General features: G+C 44.6%; 1 long non-coding RNA gene across 1 annotated transcript in view; it reads right to left on the bottom strand.

Annotated features, from left to right (window-relative positions):
* Positions 1-26,556, bottom strand: part of LOC309346605 — a 46,090-nt gene that overhangs the window by 7,875 nt on the left and 11,659 nt on the right. The window contains exon 3 of the long non-coding RNA XR_014158706.1: positions 10,884-10,981. This is a non-coding gene — a long non-coding RNA (uncharacterized lncRNA). The remainder of the gene's footprint in view (positions 1-10,883; positions 10,982-26,556) is intronic.

Raw genomic sequence — 26,556 nt, 5'->3', positions numbered from 1 at the left:
AATATTATGTTTGATGACTGGGAAAAGTTATGGACCACCGGTATGAAGTTTACGGCATGTAATGCCTTGAAAGAAAATATTATGAAAATGATATATAGGTGGTACATGACCCCAGTCAAGCTTGCAAAAATATATCACCTGTCTGATAATAAGTGTTGGAAATGTAAGGAAACTGAAGGAACATTCTTTCACCTCTGGTGGACGTGCCCCAGGGTTAAGGCTTTCTGGGAAATGATATATAATGAGCTGAAAAAGGTATTTAAGTATACCTTCCCTAAGAAACCAGAGGCTTTCCTTTGGGGCATTGTGGGCCAGAGGGTGCTAAAGAAGGACAGAACATTTTTTTGGTATGCAACAACAGCAGCAAGGATACTTGTCGCCAAACACTGGAAAACACAAGATTTGCCCACCCTGGAAGAATGGCAGATGTAACTGATAGACTATATGGAACTAGCAGAAATGACCAGCAGAATCCGAGACCTGGGAGAGGAAGTAGTGGAAGAGGACTGGAAAAAATTCAAGGACTATTTACAAAAATATTGTAAATTGTATGAGTGTTAAGAAAGATGCAAGATTATAAACAATTTGGCACCATTAAATTAGTTGAAAGGAATATGAAGATAAGTAAAAACATAAGAAAAGTTAAATTTTTGGATAAGTATCATGTTAAAATTAAGCTTTTAAGACTTGGGTTAAAATTATCTAAAATTAGGGATAGAATATTTGAAAATTATAAAATAAGAAATTGAAATAAGCTGATAAATTGCTGGATTGAGTTTGATTAACTTGGAACGCAGGAACGAGGGACGCGAGGAAGTCCAATGAAGTGAAGAAAATATGATTATGATACTTTGTTTGTATGTTCTTTTTTATTGTATTAAGAAAATGTTTAATAAATATTTTTTAAAAAAAACAAAGTGGGTGTGGTCAAGGTATAAAAGTGGGCCGAAATGTGGTGGGTGTGGCTGGGGGGGGGGAAATGGCATCACAGAATCACAGCAAGGGACCCACAAAAATGGTCAGTTATAGTCTATTTTTTTAAAAAAATGTTTAATGGACACATTTGAGGTGGTCTTGGGGACCCACAAGAAAAACATTCTAGTATCACAGCAGGAGACATATATGAGCAGTCAATTATAAAAAAAGTTAAAAATGGGGGGAAAGTGAGGGGGGTCTTTTGGGCCACACAAAAAAACCAAAACTACCAACCCACCAACTTTTTGGTATCATGGCATCCCAGAAGGAGACACATAGGAGTGACAAAACAAAAACATTTTTTTAAAAAAATAACGTTACTTTTTTAAAAGATTGACAAACTTTTGGGATCTCTTGGGGAACCACAAAAAACTTGAATGTGTGTATAGGTGTATGCATGCTGCCCCTTGGCTAGCCTCCCACACTCTCACGAATGATGGATTCTTTTTTTTTTTAATATATATTTTATTAAAGTTTTTAAACATAAATGCAAAGATAGAAAACAGTATAACATATATCATAACATACTTTCGTAACTTCTTTGGACTCCCTCACATCTCCCGCTCCCATTTGCATCATTGTCAATTCTTGCCTGCAATTTATCATCTTGTTTACAATCTTGTGTCACATTCATTTAACTCTAATCTGTTAATTCTCCAATAGGTTTATAATTTTTCCTCAACTTACTTGTCATCTTAATTCCATCTAGTTTAGTGGTGCACAATTATTTATGATCTAGCATCCTTTCTTAACATTCAACCAAATTACAATGTTTTTTTAAATAAATCTTAAATTTCTTCCAGTCTTCTTCAACCCTCTCCTCTCCCAGGTCTCGGATTCTGCCAGTCATCTCGGCCAGTTCCATATAGTCCATCAGTTGCATCTGCCACTCTTCCAGTGTGGGTAGATCTTGAGTTTTCCAGTTCTTAGCGATGAGTATCCTTGCTGCCGTTGTTGCATACATAAAAAATGTTCGGTCCTTCTTTAACACCTTCGGGCCGACAATACCCAGAAGGAAGGCCTCTGGTTTCTTGGTGAAGGTATACTTAAATACCTTTTTCAGCTCATTATATATCATTTCCCAGAAAGCCTTCACCCTAGGGCAAGTCCACCAGAGGTGAAAGAATGTACCTTCATTTTCTTTACAGTGGTGCCTCGCAAGACGAAATTAATTCGTTCCGCAAGTCTCTTCGTCTTGCGAGTTTTTCGTCTTGCGATGCACGGTTTTCCATAGGAATGCATTGAAAATCAATTAATGCGTTCCTATGGAAACCGCCTTCCCCCGACCTCTTCTGGCGGCATTTTAAAATCGCCCGGGACAGCGGAGGACTTCTCCGCTGTCCGGGCGATTTAAAAGCCCCTGGGAAGGCAAGCAGGGGGGGCGAAGCCTGGGCGCTCCTTGCGGAGAGTTGCCAGCGCGCCCAGGCTTCGCGGCCCCGCCGCCCGGCTTCGGGACATCGTTCCGATGCCAGGCGGCGGGGGGAGTCTTTCTCGCCCCGCCGCCCGGCATCGGGACGATGCCCCGAAGCCGGGCGGCGGGGGGAGGCTTTCCCGCCCCGAAGCCGGGCGGCGGGGGGAGGCGTTCCCGCCCCGCCGCTCGGCTTCGGGACATCGTTCCGATGCCGGGCGGCGGGGGGAGACTTTCCCGCCTCGCCGCCCGGCATCGGGGCATCGTTCCGATGCCGGGCGGCGGGGGGAGACTTTCCCGCCCCGCCGCCCGGCTTCAGGACATCGTTCCGATGCCGGGCGGCGGGGGGAGACTTTCCCGCCCCGCCGCCCGGCTTCAGGACATCGTTCCGATGCCGGGCGGCGGGGGGAGACTTTCCCGCCTCGCCGCCCGGCATCGGGGCATCGTTCCGATGCCGGGCGGCGGGGGGAGGTGTCCCCGCCCCGCCGCCAGGCTTCGGAGGAGGTCCGAGGACAGCGGGGAAGACGAGCTGCGCTTCCCCGCTGTCCCGGAGAGATTTCCCTATGGGCTGTCGTCTTGCGAAGCAAGCCCATAGGGAAATTCGTCTTGCGAAGCGCCTCCAAAACGGAAAACCCTTTCGTCTAGCGGGTTTTCCGTCTTGCGAGGCGTTCGTCTTGCGGGGCACCACTGTACATTTCCAACATTTATTATCAGACAAATGGTATATCTTGGCAAGTTTAACTGGGGTCATGTACCATCTATATATCATTTTCATTACATTTTCCTTCAAAGAATTACATGCAGTGAAGTTCAACCCAATGGTCCACAACCTTTCCCAGTCCTCAAACATAATGATGGATTCTGTCAGAAAAGGCAAGTCCTCCAGACATGTGGGATTGTGTGGTGCCACTTCAGGGTGAAGGATGATGGAGTGCTGGTTCAAATACTCCTCTGCAGTAAAGTCTCTCCTGCAGAAAGCTAGCTTGCCAGTGTAAACACCAGTGAAGGGCATCAGCATTGAATCTGGATATGCGCTTCATTAGCCTCATTAAGGAACTGAGCATGGCAAATTCCTAATTTTTTTCTCTGGTTTGGATTAAAATGTGAGCAGGTCATGGGAAATTAGGGGTTTAGCCCAAGGCTTCGTGGGAAATGAGTTTTTTTTTAGGAGGAATTTAAAAGAAATTTGAGAGGATCCAGAGCAGCACACCTGGCTTCTGGATAGGCTTGAATATCCTATTCTTCTAGAAGTCCAGCTACATTTACAACTCTTCAGAGAGAAGTTTCTTAAATGCCAAGAAAAGGAAGAAGAGAGAAAAGAAACACCTGAAACCAAGGCATGATCAGTCTTTGCTATAGCATCTCCAACCCTCGGTACCCAGTAACTTAAAAGGGTAAGCAGGATTTTTGTCCCTGATGAAATAATTTGTTTTTCCTTTAGTTGTAAAACAGCACATGGCCCTTTTCCAGCCTTTCCAGACAGGGCTTCATGGTACAAAGTAGAAGCCAAATGAATCCTGTTCCTATTAATGACTGGTCCATTCCTGTCAACGCTGGCAAGGATCGATGAGGGAACGGGTCTCTCCCCTCCACCCTCTCAACCACCAGCCCCAGCAAAGCCCAGGCTGTGAAACATTTGCAATATTAATTACTTGAAGAGCCCCAGAGTTCATGGTTTCAATTTGCTCTTGCACAGAGAGCAACAGGGTGAACTGAGTCAGCCTCACAGGTTCCCTCTTACATAGAATGTCACATTCATACCTCTAGGCCAGGGGCGGGGAATCTGTGGCCCTCCAGCAGCCATTAATATTACACAGTGGTTATAGACGCTTCAGGTTACAGACTCCGCTAACCCAGAAATAGTACCTCAGGTTAAGAACTTTGCTTCAGGATGAGAACAGAAATTGCGCTGCGGCAGCGCAGCAGCAGTGGGAGGCTCCATTAGCTAAAATGGTACCTCAGGTTAAGAACAGTTTCAGGTTAAGAACAGACCTCCAGAACGAATTAAGTTCTTAACCAGAGGTACCACTGTACCTCAATGCAGGTTTCAAGGAAGGAAACCAAGGCGAAAATGAACACTCAAGCCCTTCAAGATCCTATTAAGTGGGATTGCTTCCAAATGACTCTTAAGGATCATCTGCTTTTGAAGTTCCCTGATAACATCGAGGAACACTGAACCAAGCTAAGTGCATCCATTACTGCAGCCTGTGAACAAACTATTGGATACCAAACCAGGAAACACCAGGACTGGTTTGATGAGAATGATAGTGAGATTGAATGCATTATTGACAAGAAAAGGAAGGCCTTTCAGATCTGGCAAAGAGATAGAAATGATTATATTTCCCCATGATCTGCTCACATTTTAATCCCCTTTCAAAGGCAACACAATGCCTTTCCTTTTCATTTTTTTGCAGACCAGGAAAGGCTGTTTCCCAGTGAAGAAGGAGTTTGTTCTTGATCTCTTGCTGCAATAACAAAAGAAAAAGCCGAAAAGGCTTTTGCTTGGGGTTTGGAGATGTGGTAAAGCCTCTCGTTTACATAGGCAAGCCACGGGAGGGAGGAGGGGATGATTTATGGTGCTGTGTCCGCTGCCGCAGAAAAAAAGGACATGACTCTCGCCGTCCAGCTGAACCTTTCGGTAAATGTTGTGCATGTGGGCTTGGACAATTAAAGGGGCTTTCATAACGAGCTTGTTGTTTGCACAGATGGAAAGGGGGCCTTTGAGAAAACAGGCGCACTGAACAGGGCCATTTCCTCCCTTGCGCACAAACATAGGCAAAGGCAGCAGAAAAAAATGCTATCAAACCCATTGAGTCAACAATCTCCTAGAAAGAGAATGGACAGTCACAGATGTAAAGAGATTGTGGTGAGATGGGTAGTGTTCCTCTGGCCTCATTTGTAGAGACCTATGACGAAGGACTTCCCAGGGTCACCATAAACTGAAATATTTTTGGTTTTGTTTTACCACTGGGGCCATGGGGGTTGTGGGTTGGAAAGCCCTCACACGAGAATTCTATCTGGCATGCAATAGTGATCAGTGCCAATTGGGACTGATAGGGCAAAAGCTTGGGAGACCAACAGTAGGTGCAACCAGAGAACATAGGAACATAGGAAGCTGCCTTATACTGAGTCAGGCCATTGGATCATCTAGTTCAGTATTGTCTGCACTGACTGGCAGCAGCTCTCCAGGGTTGCAGGCCAGGAGCTTTCCCAGCCTTATGTGAAAATGCCAGGGATTAAATCTGGCACCTTCTGCTTGCAATGCAAATAATCTACCACTGAGATATAGTCCTTCCTGTGATGGCCAGAGGCAATGACAGGCACAGACAGCTACCACGCACAGACATTTCCACTTACTTTCTAGGAGGAAAAAAGTGAGTGTTATGGTGCAAAAAATACGGTACTTCTTGTTTTATCTCCATCCTCCTCTCTGCTCAATTCTACAAAGGCAACACTGACACTGAGAAGGAGGAAGCTGACAGGCAATGTGCCACCTCCTGGACTAGTTGGAAGTAGGAAAGCAGACAGGTGGGGCCACTGAGGTTGGTGAGGCAGTATCTCATTCATCCCAATAGACTAGCATCCACTGCAAGCAGGGAGATCTCCCTGGCAAGCCCTCTGCAGTGGGTCATCTCACCTGGCTCAGGGTGGGGTAGAGTAGCTGGTGCCACCCACTTAACAACCCTCTGTTGAACATACTTCTCTCCTACCCCATATTATTCACATCTAGGAATGTTGGAAAGTTCTAATGGAAACGGAAAAAGGATCAGATTTTGCAAGTGTTTGCTCATTTGCCGCACGTCCAGAATGGAAATCAATCCAAGGAATATATGGTTGCTATTTGTTGTTGTTTTCCATCCACAAATGATATGTAACTGTATGTAATTTATGATGTTTTTCCTTCCAATTTGCATTGTGCTTCCCTAGCATTGAAATGAATAGTGTGGAGTAATGTAACGATTATATAATTAATTACATCTCCTTTGTTGCCTTTGCAGACAGTGAAAAAAATGTTGTAGTCAGCAGTCAAACTGCAGCGGAGCAGAAACAGCACTGCATGGGGTAAAGCAGAAATTGATGCCTTCCTGCACCCCTTTTTGCAGTCCATCACCCTCAACTAAATGTTTATAAAAGTATGCATGGTTAAAAGAAAACAAAATGAAACTGACTGACAAGTGATTTGGGGAGGGCAAAACTAAGTTTAAATTAGCCTGTGGAATTCAAGGCCAAAAGATGTGGTGATGACCACTGGCTTGAAAGCTTTAAAAGAGAAACAGACAAAGGTGGAGATATCCACTAATAGTTATGAGCCATGTTGGCTATTACCTCTCATGCTCTGAAGCAGCACGTGAATGAATCCAGTTAGTGATGGGCAAAGAACAGGTGAAGGTTGTTGCCATTATACCCTTGCTTTTGGGCTTCCAGGAAACAAGATGCTGAATTGTAGCTCGGTGGTAGAAGGAAAGCACAGTGGGAGAACATGGGTCCTGGGTTCAACCTCTTGCATTTCTAAATGCAACTGCGAAACACTCCTGCCTGAAACCCCAGAGAGTCGCTGCCTGTCAGTGTCAACATTACTGAGATAGATGGACTGTTGACCGGTATAAGGCAGCTGCCTATCACATAAAAATTCTCACTTTGTTAGCCTCTCTATTTGGGGGAAGGTCCACTTTGCAAACAGGTGCTCCGAGATTCAGTCCCTGGCAACTCCAGGTACAGCTGGCCTGCACTCCTCTATGAATCCTTGGGGAGATACTACCAGTCCATGTAGACTGGTATATTGAGCTAGATGAGTTGTTATTTTTTTCTTGGTTTTATCTTTTTGTAAACCACTTTTAGTCATTTTACAATCAAAATTCTCATGAAATAATTAAATAAAAAAAATGGACTGATGAAAGGCTGCTGCCTGAAACCCTGGAGAGCTGCTGCCTGTCAAAACGGAGCTAGAGGGAGAGGAGCCCACATCTTCTCCTAGATCCATTGAGCATAGGCTGGAATACACATCCAGCATGGTGGTTTAACATTTACAGAGGCTCTTCCTGGCTGCAGGTTTAGGACTACCAGCTTCAAAGTGACATTTGTGCTGCTGACATTCTATATATCCACAAAGGAGAAGGAACTGCTTTACATGGTTTCAGGCTTGATGCTGATCTACTCCAGCCTCTGGAATACCTCAGCTCAAGACACTAAACCCCTTGACCAAGCATCTCCTTTTAATTCCTAAATTAAAAACAAATACTCCAATAAATAAAACCAACAGGGAGCTTTCCCCCCTTCACTCTAGAGTGATGATGGGATGTCTTCACTCAGTCCATATTTCATGCAGCTGTGCTTCAGAGGGGATTTTAAAATATACCTAATAGCCCAAAATGTGTGGCAGGCACAAAACACACTTAACTGCGTCCACACACAAAAGCTGGGAGGTGATTTGATATCACTGGCTGGAGCTGTGAAAGATGCTTGAAGCTGATTTATTATTATTATTTTGTTTTTTGTTTAAACAGGACCAACTTCTGGAGCTGCTGCCAGTCAGTTTGGAGTCAACAATACTGAGCTAGATGGGCCTGTGGTCTGGTTCAGTATAAAGCAGCTTCCTCTGTCTCAGCTAGGCTACTACAGTGATGCTGGGCTATGGTGGTCAGCTGGGCTACATGAGATGCTTGCTATGGAAATCTGCAAAGGTTGTCACATAATCTATCAAATGAATTTAATGGGGCAGCTGCAGCTGTACAGTACCACAGGCCATGCAAGAGAGATAGCATTATAGAGAAATCAGCCCCTGTGTTACAAATGTGAATTTTACTGTTCCACCATGGTTTCTGCTCATACCAGCTTTTTAGGTTTTTCATGGCACCTCAAAAACAACATGATAAAAAAACCAAAACTAGGTGGTAGCCCTGCCACAAAAAAATGTGTGCCAACAGCTCTTATTTGTGTGTATATATATATATATATATATATATATATATATATATATATACACACACACACAAACTGTTGTAACACCCATGGCATGATCGATGACAACTAATGCACTCATTCCCCTTCACCATCCAGAGATGTATTTAAAAATTGTGCAGTACAGCCCATATCCAATGATCCACACAATGATCCAATGATCCACCCTTTTTAAAAACAAAATTAATTTCTTATTTTTGTTAAATGAATGACTGCCTGATTTCTCAAAGCAATAACTTGCCATTTGAGTTCTAAAAGGTTTCAAAATCCATTTTTTAAACAGTGTGCACCGTCATTCCTTAGCAATTACGAATAAAGGGCTGAATCCAGCCAGCTTTTACTCAGAGTACACCAACTGAAATTAACAGACCTGAGTTAGTCATGCCTATTAATTTTAATGGATCTACTCTAATATTGGAGACAATGCATTGTTTCCTTAGGAGTGAAATCAATTGCATGGGATTAGAGGAAGCATCTGCAATTAGGAAACTGGACAATGGGACAAACCCCCTAATACACATAAGGGCCCCCCTCTTTCTGCTGTTCTATGATATTTTGCACAAGTATCACACTACAAATGAGTGATCCAGACCAGAGACATGGGAACTTGATGCAATTGCTCGCTTCAGACATAGTTGTATGTACATATTGTAATACTGAGAACTGTCTTGCTGGATTGGATAGGGTGGGACAATACTACAGCTTGGTTCAATAGCAACGCATTCAAAATATGAATTACTCAGAGGCCTCTGGCTCTAATCGAGATCAAAGATCCTTGCCAGTAGCACTGCTGCATTTTGTTTTGTTTTGTGGCTTGCAACTGAACATACATATATATATATATATATGTGTGTGTGTATAATTTCCCCCTAAATTCTAGAACAATGCTGGATATGAAGCAGCTAATGCAAACAAACAATTTACAAAAACAGAAACGTGTTCCACCCTCCAAGCATCTGGGTGAGGGTTTGCACAGCAGCCAGCCAAGCCAGTTCCAAGGCACATTCCCTAAAGATCTTTACTCCCTTTTGGCTGGCTGGGCTATGCAGGGCCTGTGCTGCTATGGCTTAAACAGCAAGCCCTCCCTGTTTTGGTCATCAGATTTCATCCGTGTCCTCAAAAATTCAAAGGGAAAAGGCGGGGGAGTGGAAAAGCAGCCACAATCAGTGTTGTCCTAAATATTTTTGATTTCTTAACAATTGCTGTAATTTCTCTAAATATGACCATATGCCTGTAGACCACACAAATATGTTCTCTTTTATACACATACAAACCCTGCAACAATTCTCTATCTGCAGCCATCGAAATATAGTAAGCTGCCCTGTGCCAAATCAGACACTGGTTTATGTAGGTCTATATCGTTTAACTGGCCCATGGACCCCAACCGCCCTCTCGGTTGGCTCCCATGTGCCGCACTAAACTGGCGCAGAACAGAGAGGGGACTGTTTCTACAATGCTGGTCGGCTTCCTATTGGCTGCAGGAAGCTCCTGCAGCCAATGTGAAGCTGCGCACGCCTCCTCCGCGCCAGAAATAGCGTTTGCGCATGCGTGCGTGCGCACACACTGCGGCCCACCGCGACGTCTGCAGGACTGTGAATCGGCCCAAGCCACAAAAACTTTGCTGACCCCTGGTCTATATGGTCTATACATAGACTTGGAACCTCTGTGGCCCTCTGAAATTGTCATCTGTTGTTCACTCGCTTTTAAAAGAACATCCAGATGCTGTCTCCAGCAGATCACTGCAGTCCTGTGTCTTCTGTAATAAAATGCAATTGCAGGAGAGTTTTGGTCACTCGTTTGTGTGCGGCTTGGGGGTTCTTTCACACCCAATGGCTGTTCAACTATTATCCACCAACTTAAATTACTCACAGTGCCCCAAAGCAGTCTAGGTCCACTGCCCCAGATTTTTGTGTGGAACAGGGGTGCCAACTTGACTAAAATATTGTGGGGGCCCAGGTAAGCCCTGCCCTGCATAATCGATCACATGACATTGTGCACACACATACTACAGTCATACCTTGGGTTGAAGTAGCTTCAGGATGAATATTTTCGGGTTGCGCTCCGCGGCGACTCGGAAGTAACGGAGCGTGTTACTTCCGGGTTTTGCTGCTCGCGCATGCACAGACACTCAAAATGACATCACACGCATGTGCAGAAGTGGTGAAACACGACCCGCGCAGTCACGTCTTACGTTTGCTTCAGAATGCGAACGGGGCTCCGGAATGGATCCTGTTCGTATCCAGAGGTACCACTGTATTTAAATGGCCCCCTTAAATATTTTATTGTGAGCGCCGAAGCCCCCATGTTGGCTCTTATGGTGTGAAAAATAAGATGGCAGCTCCAAGTTGTCTGTTGCTTTGGGCACTGGGGGCTTGGCAAGCTACCCAAGGATGCCAGTTGCTGACCCCACCCCTGCTCAGATTTTTACCCCTAGTAATTACAGATTAGCTTTAGCCTGGCACCAGAGAACTGGCTCTCCCCCCCATTTTCCTCCCCAGTCTTAACTACAGTGGGCCAAGGCAGTCCAGCCATCCAATCTCACTTTGAAACTTGCTAGATTTCTTGGCCTCCGTCCCTCCACATCCTTCCTGTTTCCACTGGGGAAAACTTCTCCTCTGAAAATTTTCCAGCCAGCTGTATCTGAAAAGAAGATGGAACCTTTATTAGCCTAGGAAGCATCTAAGCAATTTAACCATGAGTGGGTGCTGATTTGTACCAATTCTACTCCCACTCACCCACCCACCCCCAAAAACCCCTCCTCCCCCAATAGCAACACAAAGTTCCACATTGGCTCCACCAAACAATGCGGCCTTGTGCTTCTCTCTCATCTTGGCTCTCTACCTTGAGTATTGCCATGTGCTTCGGAGCAGATCCCTCCCTTTCTTTATGATGTGGTTTCAGAAATGACAAGCTGTATTACGCTGGCAGAGTGGTTGGGGTTGTGGGGTGCATGTATGAATGGAAGGTACATGTTATGAATGGAAGGTACTGCAGAAAGGCCAAATAATCATGGAACGTATAGTGCATTTCAGGCCATCGCCAATGCTTTCCAAGATTCAGAGAAAGAACATTTTAAGACTAATCTCCACATGTACTGTACTTTGTGGTAAGCGCAACATTAAATTACAAAGTGAGGTGAGGGGGAGAGATAGGAAAAGCTGCAAACACACCATACATTTAAAGCACGTGGCCTCCTCCAAATAATTCTGGGAACCGTAGTCTGTTAAGGGTGCTAGGAATTGTAGCTTTGTGAGGGGTAAGCTGCAGTTCCTAGGATTCTCTGAGGAAAGTCATGTTGTAGGTCCTTCAAAGTGTGTCAACTATGCTTTCAAAGTATGGTGTATACGCAGCCAGAGAGAGATTGGGAAGCAAAATGGGTTGGTCTATCAGAACTGGATTAGTAAATCTACCAGGTATGCTGCAGAACACTAGACCTGTCAAATTCAGGCCTGCGTTACGGTGGCTGCTTACAGACTACCACTGTTTTGCAGGAGCAATTCAAATGCATACCAGAAATTTAGGTTTGCACAGTTAAATTGGATTAAAGGGCTCTAGTGCTCTTGCATAAAAAGCCACTTTAAAAAAGAAACAGAACTTTTGCTGTTAGGAAAGTTACAAGGAAATACGTTGGAAAGTGAGGGATGAACAAATTATTAAGAGGAAGCCACATAAACATCATGCAAGCAAATCAGGATGAATGCTAAACAGTGGCGTAGCGTGGGGGGTGCAGGGGGGCCAGCCGCACCGGGCGCAACATTTGGGGGGGCGCGCGCTCGCACTCGCAGCTCTCTGCCCCTACCTGGCTCACTCACTCTCTCTCACTGCAGTGCTGGCTGTGCGAATCCGATCCGAGCTGCCGGGTCGCCGCCCACTGTGGAGGGGGAGGGTGCCAGGCGTGCGTTGCGTTGCGGAGCGGAGAGAGAGCGAGGGAGGGACTATCTGGGGGAGGGACAGTGCAGCGGCCGCCCAGCGCAGCGCTGAGCGCGGGAGAGAACCACACCCGACCAGCCCAGGCAGCAGCAAGAAGAAGCTGGCAGCGACGGCAGGTTAGGGGCGCAAATTACTTGCCTTGCCCCGGGTTAGGGGGCGCAAATTACTTGCCTTGCCCTGGGTGCTGACAACCCACGCTACGCTGCTGATGCTAAATAAAGATCAGACATAGTCTAATCTTTGTGTCAGCATTGTGCCAGAAAATAAGGTTGAATGTTCAGTAAATAAGCCATCTGGAGGAACCCATTGTCATCACCTGAAGGTTTCCTAGTGTGAAGGATATGCTCATTTGGCTCTCTTGGTGTAGTGGTCTGAGTACGTAATGGATTTGGACCAGGAACACCTGAGTTAAAATCTTCCCTCTGTTCATCTACAAAGCTTTATGGGTCTATTTCACAAGTCCTCATCAAAGCAAATCCTTTCTTATTTAGAACTAACTACTCTTTTATTTTGCCTTGAGGGGAGTTTTAACTGGCCTTTATTACTGTTCCAATTTAATTCCTCTATGTTATTGGAACAATTTCTCCTCAAAGCTTTATTCTATGTATTTTTTTACAATGTTTTTTGATGTTATTGTTTTTGTGGCACATTTTTGAATTGTCATTATGGAAGAATCAAGCTGTCAGTTTCAGTTTTTCTCAATTTCCCATGTTTCCAGGCTTCAGTTCAACACATTTCTATATCAGTAGGTGATTTTTGGGGGAAAGTTCTTGTGAAAATTAGTCAGTTTTTCAGTGTGTATTTCTCCTACTACAGACATTTTTGCATTCAGTTTTGTCAAGTATAGAGCTTTTTGCAAGAAACTTCTAACATAATGCATTTTTGTATGTTATTAGTAGTAGTAATATTTTACTTATTCTTGTTGTTGTTGTTGTTGTTACATTTATATCCCACCTTTCCTCCAAGGAGCTCAATATAGCGTACGTGGCTCTCCTCCCTCCACATTTCACCCTCACAACAACCCTGTGAGGTAGGTTAGGCTGAGAGAATATAACCAGCCCAAGATCACCCAGCAAGCTACTTTATTTGTTAATTAGTTAGTTGGATTTACACACCATCTTCCTGCCAAGGCGATTTACAATTTAAACACTAAAACAAATGCATTATATAAAATGAAGACTGACAGAGTCCTCTTGTGCCAACAGGAAACTGACAGAATACAGGCTCCTTCACTTCTGCCTTCCCTCAGGGCACACCAGGGAAGGTAGAGTGGGGATTTGAACCCAGGCCTCCCAGGTCCTACTCCAACACTCTTGCCATTACGCCACACTGGCTCTTGATATATTCAGTAACGTATGCATTTCTGTGCACTGTTTCTATTTCCGTTAAGATACACATTTTCAGACAAATTTTGGAGGGAAGTGAGAATTAAATTTGTTCTCAATAAAATTGGGGGGGGACCACCCCTAAGACACCATGAGTGTGAATGGGGGAAGGCAGGATACACTGTAATCTGTAAAATAAATAATAATAATAAATAATCATTGGCTCTGGTTTTGAATTCTAATACTTTTTTTCTTTTCCTTTGACACATGCAGAAGAGGCAACGGAACAAGCCAAGGTAACCAACATGGCATAAAATGTAGCCCTGCACTTGAAATCTGGAAAGTACCTTTAAAAGCCATCTTAGTCCCTTAAGTGGGGACTAATTATCTCTAAATCATCCCCGACAGACGTTTTCCAGACTTACTCTTGAAAGCTTTTAACAATGTGGACTCAACAAGCTTACTTGGTAATTTATTCCATTGGGCAATTATTCTTATATGCCTTTCTCCCTCTCTTGCTCTCCCCCCCCCACCTACACACACACACACACACACACACACACACACACATACGTACATTTGTTTTTTAAGAGGCCAGCACCTTTTAATCAACTTCATTGGAATATTAATCAAGTAGAACTTTAGCTGATTGCAAATGGAGGTGATTTTGAATTAGCAAGCAATACCAGCTGCTTATATGGAGTGCCAAGTATGCCATATCCAGATGCTAAATGAAACCTTCAGCCTACCACCATTCCCCACCCTTTGGGATGGGTGAATTTGTCAGTTTCTGTTTATTTCAGTTTTTCAGTCTTAACTTCAGTTCAGTTTAGTTCTCAGACCCAGAGAACTTTGCCCACCTCTCTGTCTGAGCCGAACTTTGCCTGCCTCTTTATCTGAGTCCAAGCTCAGAGAACTTTGCCAGCCTTTCTATCCAGATCTGATCTCGGAAACCTTTGCCAGCTGAGGAAAAAATTAAACAAAACATAGCAAAAGTGCTGGTCTGGATTATATTCACTAACTCTGGACATTTAAAAACTCTGGTAGCTGTGCAGGAACTGATACCAGAGCCTGCTGGCTCATGGGATGGAGCCCAGAGTAGCAATTCTGTTGCTTCTGGGTCTGGAAAACAGAACAAAAGCTGTCTATTCACCTAAGGTGTACAAATGGGGGGGGGGGGAAGGATGCTGAACCACATGAAAAACAACAACAGAAAAACACAACCTCACAATGGCCAAACTGGCTTTATTCCAGTCATTTAGCAACAAGTGAATTCCAAACCATACTTATGGGGACACTCAGAAGATGCAGAGGTCTTAGCGTGGATCGGTCCATGCTGGCACCCCAATAGGCTCAACATCTTCCTTTACTGCTGGACAAGCTTTTTTGCCACCTCTCTAAGGAGCTAATAATACAGAAGGGAAAGTCTGCCTCTGGGTGGCTCTGCTGAGATGAGCGGCACTCGTAACATTAACTCTCCAGATACTCTTTCTGCCCTTCTGTTTCACATTCTTTTCATGACTTCAAGTTCACCTTGGCTGGCTCAGTTCTGTCCTGCTCCCTCCATCAAGGTGAAACCCATCAGCTCTCAGGCCAGTTGCCAACTGTGTCTCGGCCTCAGACTGAAGGGTCCCTTTTCTTCAAACAGGAAGTCCCTTTCCCTCCCTCCCACGCCTTCTTCCAAGCTCTTGGATAGGTGAACGGCTCCTTCTGCCCAACACTTCCTTTTACTACCCCAAATACAGGAAACCACAACCGCAGCTCTCTTGAAAAACCTTCCCTCGTGGTGTCCCTTCCCCTCCCACACCTCTCTGTGGGGAGACCACCAGTACCGAGCGATTAAAATGGCTGTTGTTTCTTCCATTACTCAGCTTTCCTGAATTATTGGGTGTAAGATTCAGGGAGTGGGAATAATTATGGGCTGGGGGGGGGTGAGCGGTGGTGGTGGAGGAGAACAATGGCAGGCTTGAAGGCTTAACGGTGCTTGTGTGGTTCTTTCTAACAAGGTCGGCCTGTAGTCATATTTCCCAGAGTCTTCATTTCTCCCCACCCGCCCACCCCACCGAAACCTCTCATAGCTTTTTGCCAATAGACATTTCAGCACAGGGCAACGAGCCCATTTGCAGCACCCTCAGTCCAAAGGCTTAAGTTTTTAATCTGTTAGGCACCCAAACTTTATTTAACCCTGCGTTCTCACAGGCAGCATTTCATCGGTGAAAGGAGGGGTGGGGTGTAGGGGTTTCAGCCAATCCAGGATCCATAATGAGCTGGTTTGCACATAACATTAAGCCATGTTGTTGTTTAGTCGTTTAGTCGTGTCCGACTCTTCGTGACCCCATGGACCAGAGCATGCCAGGCACTCCTGTCTTCCACCGCCTCCCGCAGTTTGGTCAGACTCATGCTGGTAGCTTCGAGAACATTAAGCCATAGACTATTTTAAACCAGGGGTAGGGAACCTCAGGCATGGGGGCTAAATACAGCCCCCCAGGCGTCTCTGGCCACTTGGGACTCTCCTCAGCCACAGCCTCTTTCCCCAGGCCACACCCCTTACCAGTCTGCCTTTACAAAGTTCTTGACCAGGCTTCCTCAGCCTCACCCCTCCAGATGTTTTGAGACTACAATTCCTATCATCCCTTATCACTGGTCCTGCTAGCTAGGGATCATGGGAGTTGTAGGCCCAAAACATCTGGAGGGCCAAGGCTGAGGAAGCCTGTTCTTGACCATCTTGGCTTTGAGTCCTGGAAGATCTGCTCCCTGCCTTGCAGGCCTTTTCCCACCAAGGGCGAGGCCCTGATTGACTCCAGCTACAAAAGCTGAGGCTGCTGAATAGATGCTTGGGCTGGGAAGTTTGTTGGGGGGGGTGTTGCTGTTTTGTATCTTTATTTTAGATTTTGTTGTGATTTATGTGGAAATTGTTCAGATTGGTGGTGTTTAATGTTTTATTTATTGTTTATTACTACTTTTGTTATGTTGTAATGTTTTTTTTTTCATGTTGTAAGCCGTCTTGAGCACAGTTTGAACTGTGGAAAATCTGCAAACAAATGAAATTATGTATATATGTATGTTGTGTGTTTTTGCCTTTGAACTGAGGGTGCTGCAAGTGGGCTCACTGCCCTGTGCTGAAATGTCTGTTGGTCAATCAACAGGGATGATGGGAGTCCAACAACACTTGGAAGGTCATAAGTTCCCTCTTCCTACCTACTATGGAGTGCACAGTATAATTTTAGTGTACCTGAAATTTTGCTCTCTTTCCATTTCTGACTGATGGACAATTCCGTGGAGCTCAGAAGCTGATATATGCCACTTACAAGTACCTTTTTTGTTCCAGTAAAGCATGTGAATAAATATTCGGGCCCTGAAGTTCCTTAGCCAGAAATGAAGGTCACACCCATCAATGGAGTCAGACCTCATATGATTAAACAACTTTAAATGGCTCAGGACCGCAATATCTCAAGGATCGCCTCTTTCCTTAAGAGCCAACCCAGACCCTGAAATAATCATATGAGGCCCTTCTTCATGTGCCACCTCAATGAGAGGACTGGAGGTAGGCAACATGATAACAAGTCTTTTCTGTGATGGCTCCCCAATTGTGGGATGCCCTCCCCAAGGAGGCTTGCCTGACACCTTCATTACAAATCTTTAGACACCAGGCAAAGACGTTTCTCTGTAACCAGAACTTTGGCTGAGTAAACATTCTATGGCCTTTTAAATGTGTTTATGGGAGGGGGGTTATTGACTTGTTTTATTATGTATTTTGTGTTCTTTTGTATTTTTACGTTGTGAACTGCCCTGTGATCTTCAGGTGAAGGGCAGTGTACAAATTTAAGAAATAACACTAATAATAAAATAATAATGATTAGAGTCTGACAAGGAGTGTCTTATGGTGCTTTGGTTTTATATATATATGAAAATATAATATACATTTTATAAAAGTATATGAAACTGATCAGGTGCAAACAGTATGAGACATTGATGGACAGTGGTGCTTTCAGAAAAGGACTCTCTGATAGTCTGCCAAGTGCCCAAGCAGCAGAATGAGCAGGAAGGGACCCAAATGCAGCCTGTTGGGTGGGTGGGTGGGTGCTATTGTTTAAATCCAGAGTCTAAAACTAGCTAACTACACCACTGATGATACCTTTTAAAACACCATCAGTTCTTAAACAAAACAGTCTGTCTTTGGACCCACACCAGCCCCTATATCCTTCGTGCCAGCTAGCAAAACTCAGCTTTCTTTCTTCCATATCTGGCTGTATTCCAACTGTCAGACCCCAGCTGAGCAAGTGGGGGGTGTCCACTGGACACTGTCCAATAACTAGTTGCCACCAGGCATCAGGGTTAATTTTAGTAGGCATCTTCAAGCCATCTGTGCCCACTGAGCTATAGAAAATCCTCACTTTGCATATTCATAACAACACATCTTTCCTTTTAATAATATTAATAATAATAATAAATCCTGCCTCCTCCACTTTAGCTGGTTCGGTAGCTGGAGCAGCCCCTCTTGTGAATACATCTACCACCACTTTTAGTTTTTGACCAGTTGGAGCCAATTGTATATTGTCAGCCAGAATTAGAGCCAGGTCTTATGAGTTATTACAGTTTAAATTCCTTGGTAATCAGCTGCAAAGAAATGGAAAGTGAAACCTGAAGAAGATGCCAAATAATTCTCAGCAACAACTAAATCACCGACACAATCCCCCTTCCACAGAGATGGAAATGTTAACTATTTCCCCACTTTGGTCTGGAGCCTCCTGATGTTCAGGAAACATCAGTCACCCAGCTGGGATAGAAGGGAATTCACCTGGTCCAGTTTTTCACAGTGAGCTGACACAATTCAGTCATCCCAAACTTGCTTGTGAATTGGAGTGCAGTTCTTAATTGGACTGCACACTTCTCCAGATTTTGCAGTGCAGTTTCAGTGTGCAAACATACATATTTTATGGCAAAAATGTGCATATTTCACAGGGAAATGTATTGAAAAGCATTTCGAAGAATACATTTTTGAAGGGAAATGCATATAAAAAAATTACCCAGTGATGTCTATAATAACAATAGGCACAATAATTTAAATGTGAACTTTCCATGCATTCTTAAAAGACAGAGTGAATCTAGCACTGAGTGCCAGTGAAAATTACAGGCTGATCTGCTCATCCCTTGTCACACAGCAGAAAATAGGGAGAGTGGCTTAAAACTTTTGAGCTGTTTATTTTTAAAAGTATATACTGTAGTGTGGATTCGCAATTTAATTCCCTAGAGGTCTTTTCTGTGGTTTTGATCACATGAGCCTAGCTTCAGTAACACACTCCCCCCCCCTCCCATTTGATTTATTGCAACAAGTTGTAAGTGGGACAGCCTTTGAAAACAGTCTGGAAAAACTGAGTTGGTACAAAATATGGCCACTCAGTTACTAACTGGGACTGGGCACTATAAACCCATTATGCCACCATTTCCTCACCGGCGGTTTCTTGGCCTTTTTCTGGATGCAAGTCAAAGTATTGCCTTTCCATGCTGGGGCTGACATTTATGCATCACCCATTTTCATCAGAGAAATGTTGGAGGGTATGGTGTAAATACTTAGCACCTAAGATTCTTATATTGGTTCAGAATTATTGCCACAATTTCTAGTACAGTGGTACCTCGGGTTACATACACTTCAGGTTACCGTATTTTTCGCCCCATAGGACGCACCGGCCCATAGGACGCACCTAGTTTTTTGGGGGGGAAATAAAGGGGGGGGAAATTATTTTTCCCCCCCCAGGTGCTCTGCGCTAATCCCGAAGCTCAGCGCGCCCCAAGCTTCTGGGTGCCGACAAGGTCTCCGCTAGCCGTGGGAGAGCCGCGGGCTCTCCCACAGCTAGCTGAGTGCTGCGCTAATCCCGAAGCTTGGGACGTGCGGAGCTCAGCGCGCCTCAAGCTTCTGGGTGCCGGCAAGGTCTCCGCTAGCCTTGGGAGAGCTGGGTCTCCCACAGCTGGCGGATAGCTTCCTGAAACCTGGAGAGTGAGAGGGGTCGGTGCGCACCGACCCCCTTGCTCTCCAGGCTTCAGCGAAAGCCTGCATTCGCCCCATAGGACGCACACACATTTCCCCTTCATTTTTGGAGGGGGAAAAGTGCGTCCTATAGGGCGAAAAATACGGTACATACGCTTCAGGTTACAGACTCCGCTAACCTAGAAATAGTGCTTCAGGTTAATAACTTTGCTTCAGGATGAGAACAGAAATCGTGCTCCAGCGGCGCAGCAGCAGGAGGAGGCCCCATTAGCTAAAGTGGTACTTCAGGTTAAGAACAGTTTCAGGTTAAGTACGGACCTCCGGAACGAATTAAGTACTTAACCCAAGGTACCACTGTATGGGTTCATGCCACAATTGTTGTTTAGTTGTTTAGTTGTGTCCGACTCTTCGTGACCCCATGGACTAGAGCATGCCAGGCACTCCTGTCTTCCACTGTCTCCCACAGTTTGGTCAAACTCATGTTAGTAGCTTCGAGAACACAATCCAACCATCTCATCCTCTGTCGTCCCCTTCTCCTTGTTCCCTCCATCTTTCCCAACATCAGGGTCTTTTCCAGGGAGTCTTCTCTTCTCATGAGGTGGCCAAAGTATTGGAGTATTGGAGCCTCAACTTCACGATCTGTCTTTCCAGTGAGCACTCAGGGCTGATTTCCTTAAGAATGGATACGTTTGATCTTCTTGCAGTCCATGGGACTCTCAAGAGTCTCCTCCAGCACCATAATTCAAAAGCATCAATTCTTCGGTCATCAGCCTTCTTGATGGTCCAGCTCTCACTTCCATACATCACTATTGGGAAAACCATGGCTTTAACTATACGGACCTTTGTTGGCAAGGTGATGTCTCTGCTTTTTAAGATGCTGTCTAGGTTTGTCATTGCTTTTCTCCCAAGAAGCAGGCGTCTTTTAATTTCGTAACTGCTGTCACCATCTGCAGTGATCATGGAGGCCAAAAAAGTAAAATCTCTCACTGCCTCCATTTCTTCCCCTTCTATTTGCCAGGAGGTGATGGGACCAGTGGCCATGATCTTCGTTTTTTTGATGTTGAGCTTCAGACCTTATTTTGCACTCTCCTCTTTCACCCTCATTAAAAGGTTCTTTAATTCCTCCTCACTTTCTGCCATCAAGGTTGTGTCATCTGCATATCTGAGGTTGTTGATATTTCTTCCGGCAATCTTAATTGCGGCATGGGATTCATCCAGTCCAGCCTTTCGCATGATGTATTCTGCATATAAGTTAAATAACCAGGGAGACAATATACAGCCTTGCCGTACTCCTTTCCCAATTTTGAACCAATCAGTTGTTCCATATCCAGTTCTAATTGTAGCTTCTTGTCCCACATAGAGATTTCTCAAGAGACAGATGAAGTGATCAGGCACTCCCATTTCTTTAAGAACTTGCCATAGTTTGCTGTGGTCGACACAGTCAAAGGCTTTTGCATAGTCAATGAAGCAGAAGTAGATGTCTTTCTGGAACTCTCTAGCTTTCTCCATAATCCAGCGCATGTTTGCAATTTGGTCTCTGGTTCCTCTGCCCCTTCGAAATCCAGCTTGCACTTCTGGGAGTTCTCGGTCCACATACTGCTTAAGCCTGCCTTGTAGAATTTTAAGCATAACCTTGCTAGCGTGTGAAATGAGTGCAATTGTGCGGTAGTTGGAGCATTCTTTGGCACTGCCCTTCTTTGGGATTGGGATGTAGACTGATCTTCTCCAATCCTCTGGCCACTGCTGAGTTTTCCAAATTTGTTGGCATATTGAGTGTAGCACCTTGACAGCATCATCGTTTAAAATTTTAAATAGTTCAGCTGGAATATCATCACTTCCACTGGCCTTGTTATCTGCAGTGCTTTCTAAGGCCCATTTGACTTCACTCTCCAGGATGTCTGGCTCAAGGTCAGCAACCACACTACCTGGGGTGTATGAGACATCCATTTCTTTCTGGTATAATTCCTCTGTGTATTCTTGCCACCTCTTCTTGATGTCTTCTGCTTCTGTTAGGTCCTTTCCACTTTTGTCTTTTATTATGGTAATCTTTGTACGAAATGTTCCTTTCATATCTCCAATTTTCTTGAACAGATCTCTGGTTTTCCCCATTCTATTGTTTTCCTCTATTTCTTTGCATTGCTCGTTTAAGAAGGCCTTCTTGTCTCTCCTTGCTATTTTTTGGAAATCTGCATTCAATTTCCTGTATCTTTTACTATCTCCCTCACATTTTGCTTGCCTTCTCTCCCCCGCTATTTGTAAGGCCTCGTTGGACAGCCACTTTGCCTTCTTGCGTTTCCTTTTCATTTGGATGGTTTTAGTTGCTGCCTCCTGTATAATGTTACGAGCCTCCATCCATAGTTCTTCAGGCACTCTGTCCACCAAATCTAAATCCTTAAAACTGTTCCTCACTTCCACTGTGTATTCATAAGGGATTTGACTTAGATTGTATCTTACCGGCCCAGTGGTTTTTCCTACTTTCTTCAGTTTAAGCTTGAATTTTGCTATAAGAAGCTGATGATCTGAGCCATAGTCAGCTCCAGGTCTTGTTTTTGCTGACTGTATGGAGCTTCTCCATCTCCATGCCACAATACATGTACATTACTCAGAACTAATCCCCATTGAATTCCATAGGGATTGCTACCTAACAAGCATGCACAGGATTGCAGCCTGAATTGCTTCGTCTAAAAAGCACCACACAGGACTGGAAGGGCCCCCATAAATTCAATATAATCTGCCATTTCTTTTGTATTCCTGCATGGAGAGGGATGGGGAAAACCTGAAACAGAAACAACTTCATTTGCATTGTTGCTGTTCTGCCCAACACAGAAAGCTTCATCTTGGACCATTTAGCTATGTCTCTCTTCATGCTTTTCACCAGCAGGCAAAAATTAAATTTAAATATTTTATCCAACTTATTTAGTATTTGAATGCATAAATATTGAAAGGATGGTGGGTTTCTGGAACCATACCCCGGCCAGATTGAGTTGAGTAAGGTGCTGGGCTAACTTGCCACACATTTCTTAGTATAAAGAGAGCTTCCAAATCCACCTGGGCAAGGAGCTTTATTATGTTTAAGCTGCTTTGTGGCTTGTTTGCTCTGTGATCCTCAGATAGATGGTTGGTTGGTTGGTTGGTTGGTTGGTAAATAAATAAATAAATAAATAAAGCTTTATTCAAATAGTGTGCTACAGAAATAGGTTGTATACCACAACTGAGTTTATCTCCGGATTTGAACTAGCGATTGCAACAAACTGAATTACTTGAGCAGCAGGAAGACTTGGCAGGTGCCCCTAAAACTACTGTTTATAGAAATATACATTTATATTATTTATTTAGAGCATTTGTACCCCTCTCTTCAGACTGAATGGCTCCCAGAGCAGCTTACATAACAATCAAAATAAGACAGTCTCTACCCACGGAGTTACAACCTAAAAAAACAAAAGACACACAAGGGAAAGGGGACAGGGAGGGATGAGGAAAATATAAATGAAAAATGAAAACTTATGGGCCAATTTCTAAGCAGTTGTTCCTGTAATGGCCAGCTGGCCAGGGCAGGAAGTACCTGATGGAGCTGGGCCTCCAGCAAAGCTGATGAAATGAGCCCTGCTTCCCTTCTCTCCCACTGAGGCAGACTGACAGAATAGACGCCCCCAGGTGGCAGCTCTGACTCTGAGCCATGGCCCTTCTCCTTCTTCTTGTTTGGAGTCAGAGCAGTGGTTCATTTAGCTCAGTGCTGTCTACACTGGCTGGCAGCAGCTCTCCAGGTCTTTCCCAGCTTTACCTGGAGATGCTGCAGATTGAACCTGGGACCTTCTGCATGCAAAGCAGTTGTTCTACCACAGAGCACTAGGTGGGGGTGGGATGGGCAACCATCCTGACATGTCAGCTTGCCCAGAGCCTCCCTTGAGGGTCAGCTGCCCAAAGGTACAGCCCTAAAATCCTATAATGCCCTGAAGCCCCTACAAGCCATAATAGCCTTAGACAGTTCTCTATGACACACATGCATGCACTGCCTGTTATTACTTTAAAAGGCTTCATTTCCCCAGGGTCCCCGTCTAATATCAGAAACCCAGACAGAAAATAAATGAGGGGGGCATGGCTTGCTAAGTGCTCTCTGAAATACTCATTTGCAAAAATCATCTTCTGGCTTGTTCGTGAGCCAATCTGCCACTAGCTGAGGTGCAGAAACACCCCAGAATGGCAATGCTCAGAGACTTTTCATAATCCTGCCTTTAAGCTCACCCTGTGGGTTGTGAAGAGAAGAAGAAGAGAAGAGTTTGGATTTGATATCCCGCTTTATCACTACCCAAAGGAGTCTCAAAGTGGCTAACATTCTCCTTTCCCTTCCTCCCCCACAACAAACACTCTCTGAGGTGAGTGAGGCTGTCACCCAGCAGCTGCATGTGGAGGAGCGGAGACGCGAACCCGGTTCACCAGATTACGGGTCTACCGCACTTAACCACTACACCACACTGGCTCTCTTGAAGAGGGGTGGGAGAGCAATGCAGCCCCCTAGGGTAGGGGAACAAAGATTTGGGATTGGCAGCCAGCTGCTCAACAGCAGTGTCCCACTTCAAGGAGCTTCCCATCTGCCTCTATGAACTAAGATCCAGGCAAAGGCCTCATCCTGGTGCCCACAGGTACCCATGTGCTTGCCAGTACCTCTTCGTAGTAAATATCCCCTGAAAAATCCACGATGCACAAGATGGTAGCATGCCCACAATATTTTGTGTTCCTGACTTTTTTCTATTGTTATATAAATTTATAACCTGTCCTTCCTCCCAAAGGAACCCAGGGAGGTAAACACACCAGCAATAAAACAATACAATTCAAAATATTTAAATACATCTACAAATGTCTAAAATAATTAGACGGCTAATCATTTCAAGGTAGCCAAGAACAGTGGGCTGTATTCAGTGCTAGATTTACTCAGAATTGACCTATTGAAATTAATGTACATGACTAATTCAGGCCCATTAATTTTGATGGGTCTGCTCTGAATAGAACCCAGTATCTTTAAATGTGGCAGATATTTTGTGTTATGCCACACCCCATAGCTGCCATTTGTGCTATGCCACTTTTTGTGTAACGCCCCATAGCTGCCATTTTGTGACTTGCACCCATGGCACTGCCTCCAAATGTGCCCACTAGCCCAAAAAGGTTGATGACCCCTGGGCAGACCAGTCTAATTGAAGTCTCAGTCTGTTTTCCATGTGCTCATTAACAAATCTAATCCGTCCCGTTTCCATATCAATCAGCTTATTAAAAAGCACAAAAATTCACCTTATTGTTCAACAAATCTTATCCTCAAAGAATACATTTTTGAATGCATGTTGGTACTTTTTTGAGCCAACAACTATATCACATCACTCAGTGAAGTGTAAAATCCAAATGCTAGCTAACTGCATCCAAACCTGAAGTGCAAAGTACCGTAAGACAGGCTCATGGAAGAATGCAAAGCAAACAATATCCTGGAGCATTCCAAGCTCCTAAGAAACGATTGGTGGCATAGGTGAAAGTCAGCCCACCCTTCAATAAGAGATGCCAGGGTTTGGGGGCAGAATTATCACTTTGTTTCTGACTTGCTGGTTTTGGCTGCAGATTCTCCCAAGCAACATGCGTTTCCCCTCCATGGAGCTCTTCTATACTGAAATCAGGATATGGTTGAACATTCACTCACTCACACTTTTGCTTGCAAAGGAATGGAAAGAAAAATGTTTTCGAGCTGTAACCCAACAGACATGCATCTCACTGGCCCTCTCCCCACCCTCCCCAAGTTCTTTTGCCTGGCTGGATTTTGTCCTTGAACTCTAATAATTCTGGATGGAGGAGAGAAAAGGGTATGCGACTTATTTATCTAGGGAGCAAGCAACTCTACAAAGGTAAAATATGCACTGTTTGCCTCTGGCCCAACCAAACATTTATCATGTGGCCCTCAGAAGGTTGCCCAGTAGGAAATGTGGCCCTTGGGCTGCAGAAGATTCCTTACCCATGACAGAAAAGACTGCTGTTTTGTTGATGTTTAATTATGATGTATATCATTTATTTATCTATTTGCTGCATTTGAACACCACCTTTTTCTCCAAGGAGCTCAAGGTGGTGAACATGGTCCTTCTCCTTATTTAATCTCCACAACAATCCTGTAAGGCTGATTAGGATGAGAGAAGACAGTGACTGGCTGAAGTTCACCCAGTGAGCTTTGTGGCCGAGTGGAGATTTGAACTCTAGTCTCCCAAGTAGTAGTCCGACACTCTAACCACTACATCACATTGGCTCTCTGTGTTATGGGAAAATGGCAGAAATAGTATATATATATATATGTAACACATTAAAATAAAGCACATTAAAATAGCTGTCTACTAGACAACCTGGTAGCACAACCTGGTCTTACTAGCACAACCTGGCACTTCTTCAAAGAGATTAAAATGCTTTTGCATGAAAGAGAGACGCCCCCACCTTCCAGGCATCCCTTCCAGAAACAGAGCACAGAGCTGGGACAGGCAGACTCTCAGATTGGTGTGGCCAGCAGCCAGTCTTGCTAAATAATGAGGTATACCTTGGGAAAGTTGGCTGCCACAGAATCCATGCCCTAAATGATAGGAAAACACACCGACGGTCTCACTTCATCTTGGCCCTGCGCATGATAATGAAGGCAAATGCCAGCTCCCTTCCACGGGGGAAGATGATCCTCTCTAGCTTAAGGGCCAACTCTTCTTTTTGCCTTCATCTCTCTAATATTTCAGCTGCTGTCCAGATGTGGAGCAACTCTGGAGGTTGGCTGGCTTTCAGACTCCATGCTGGAAAGACCCAAGCTTGGCTCTTGTCTGCCAGGGACACATGGCTGTTGAATTAACAAGCAGGCTAATGACAATGGGAGTTGGAGAAACCAACAAACAACAACCAAGGACCCTGAGGATGAACCTCTGTTGTATATACCTGGGGAGAAAATGATGTTATGGATGCAAAGAAGCAAC

Source organism: Podarcis erhardii, assembly GCF_964252035.2.
Source record: "Podarcis erhardii genome assembly, chromosome: 7".
In the NCBI taxonomy this organism is placed as follows: domain Eukaryota; kingdom Metazoa; phylum Chordata; class Lepidosauria; order Squamata; family Lacertidae; genus Podarcis; species Podarcis erhardii.
The sequence above is the reverse complement of the archived record's forward strand: the minus strand, read 5'-3'. Positions and strand labels throughout refer to the sequence as shown.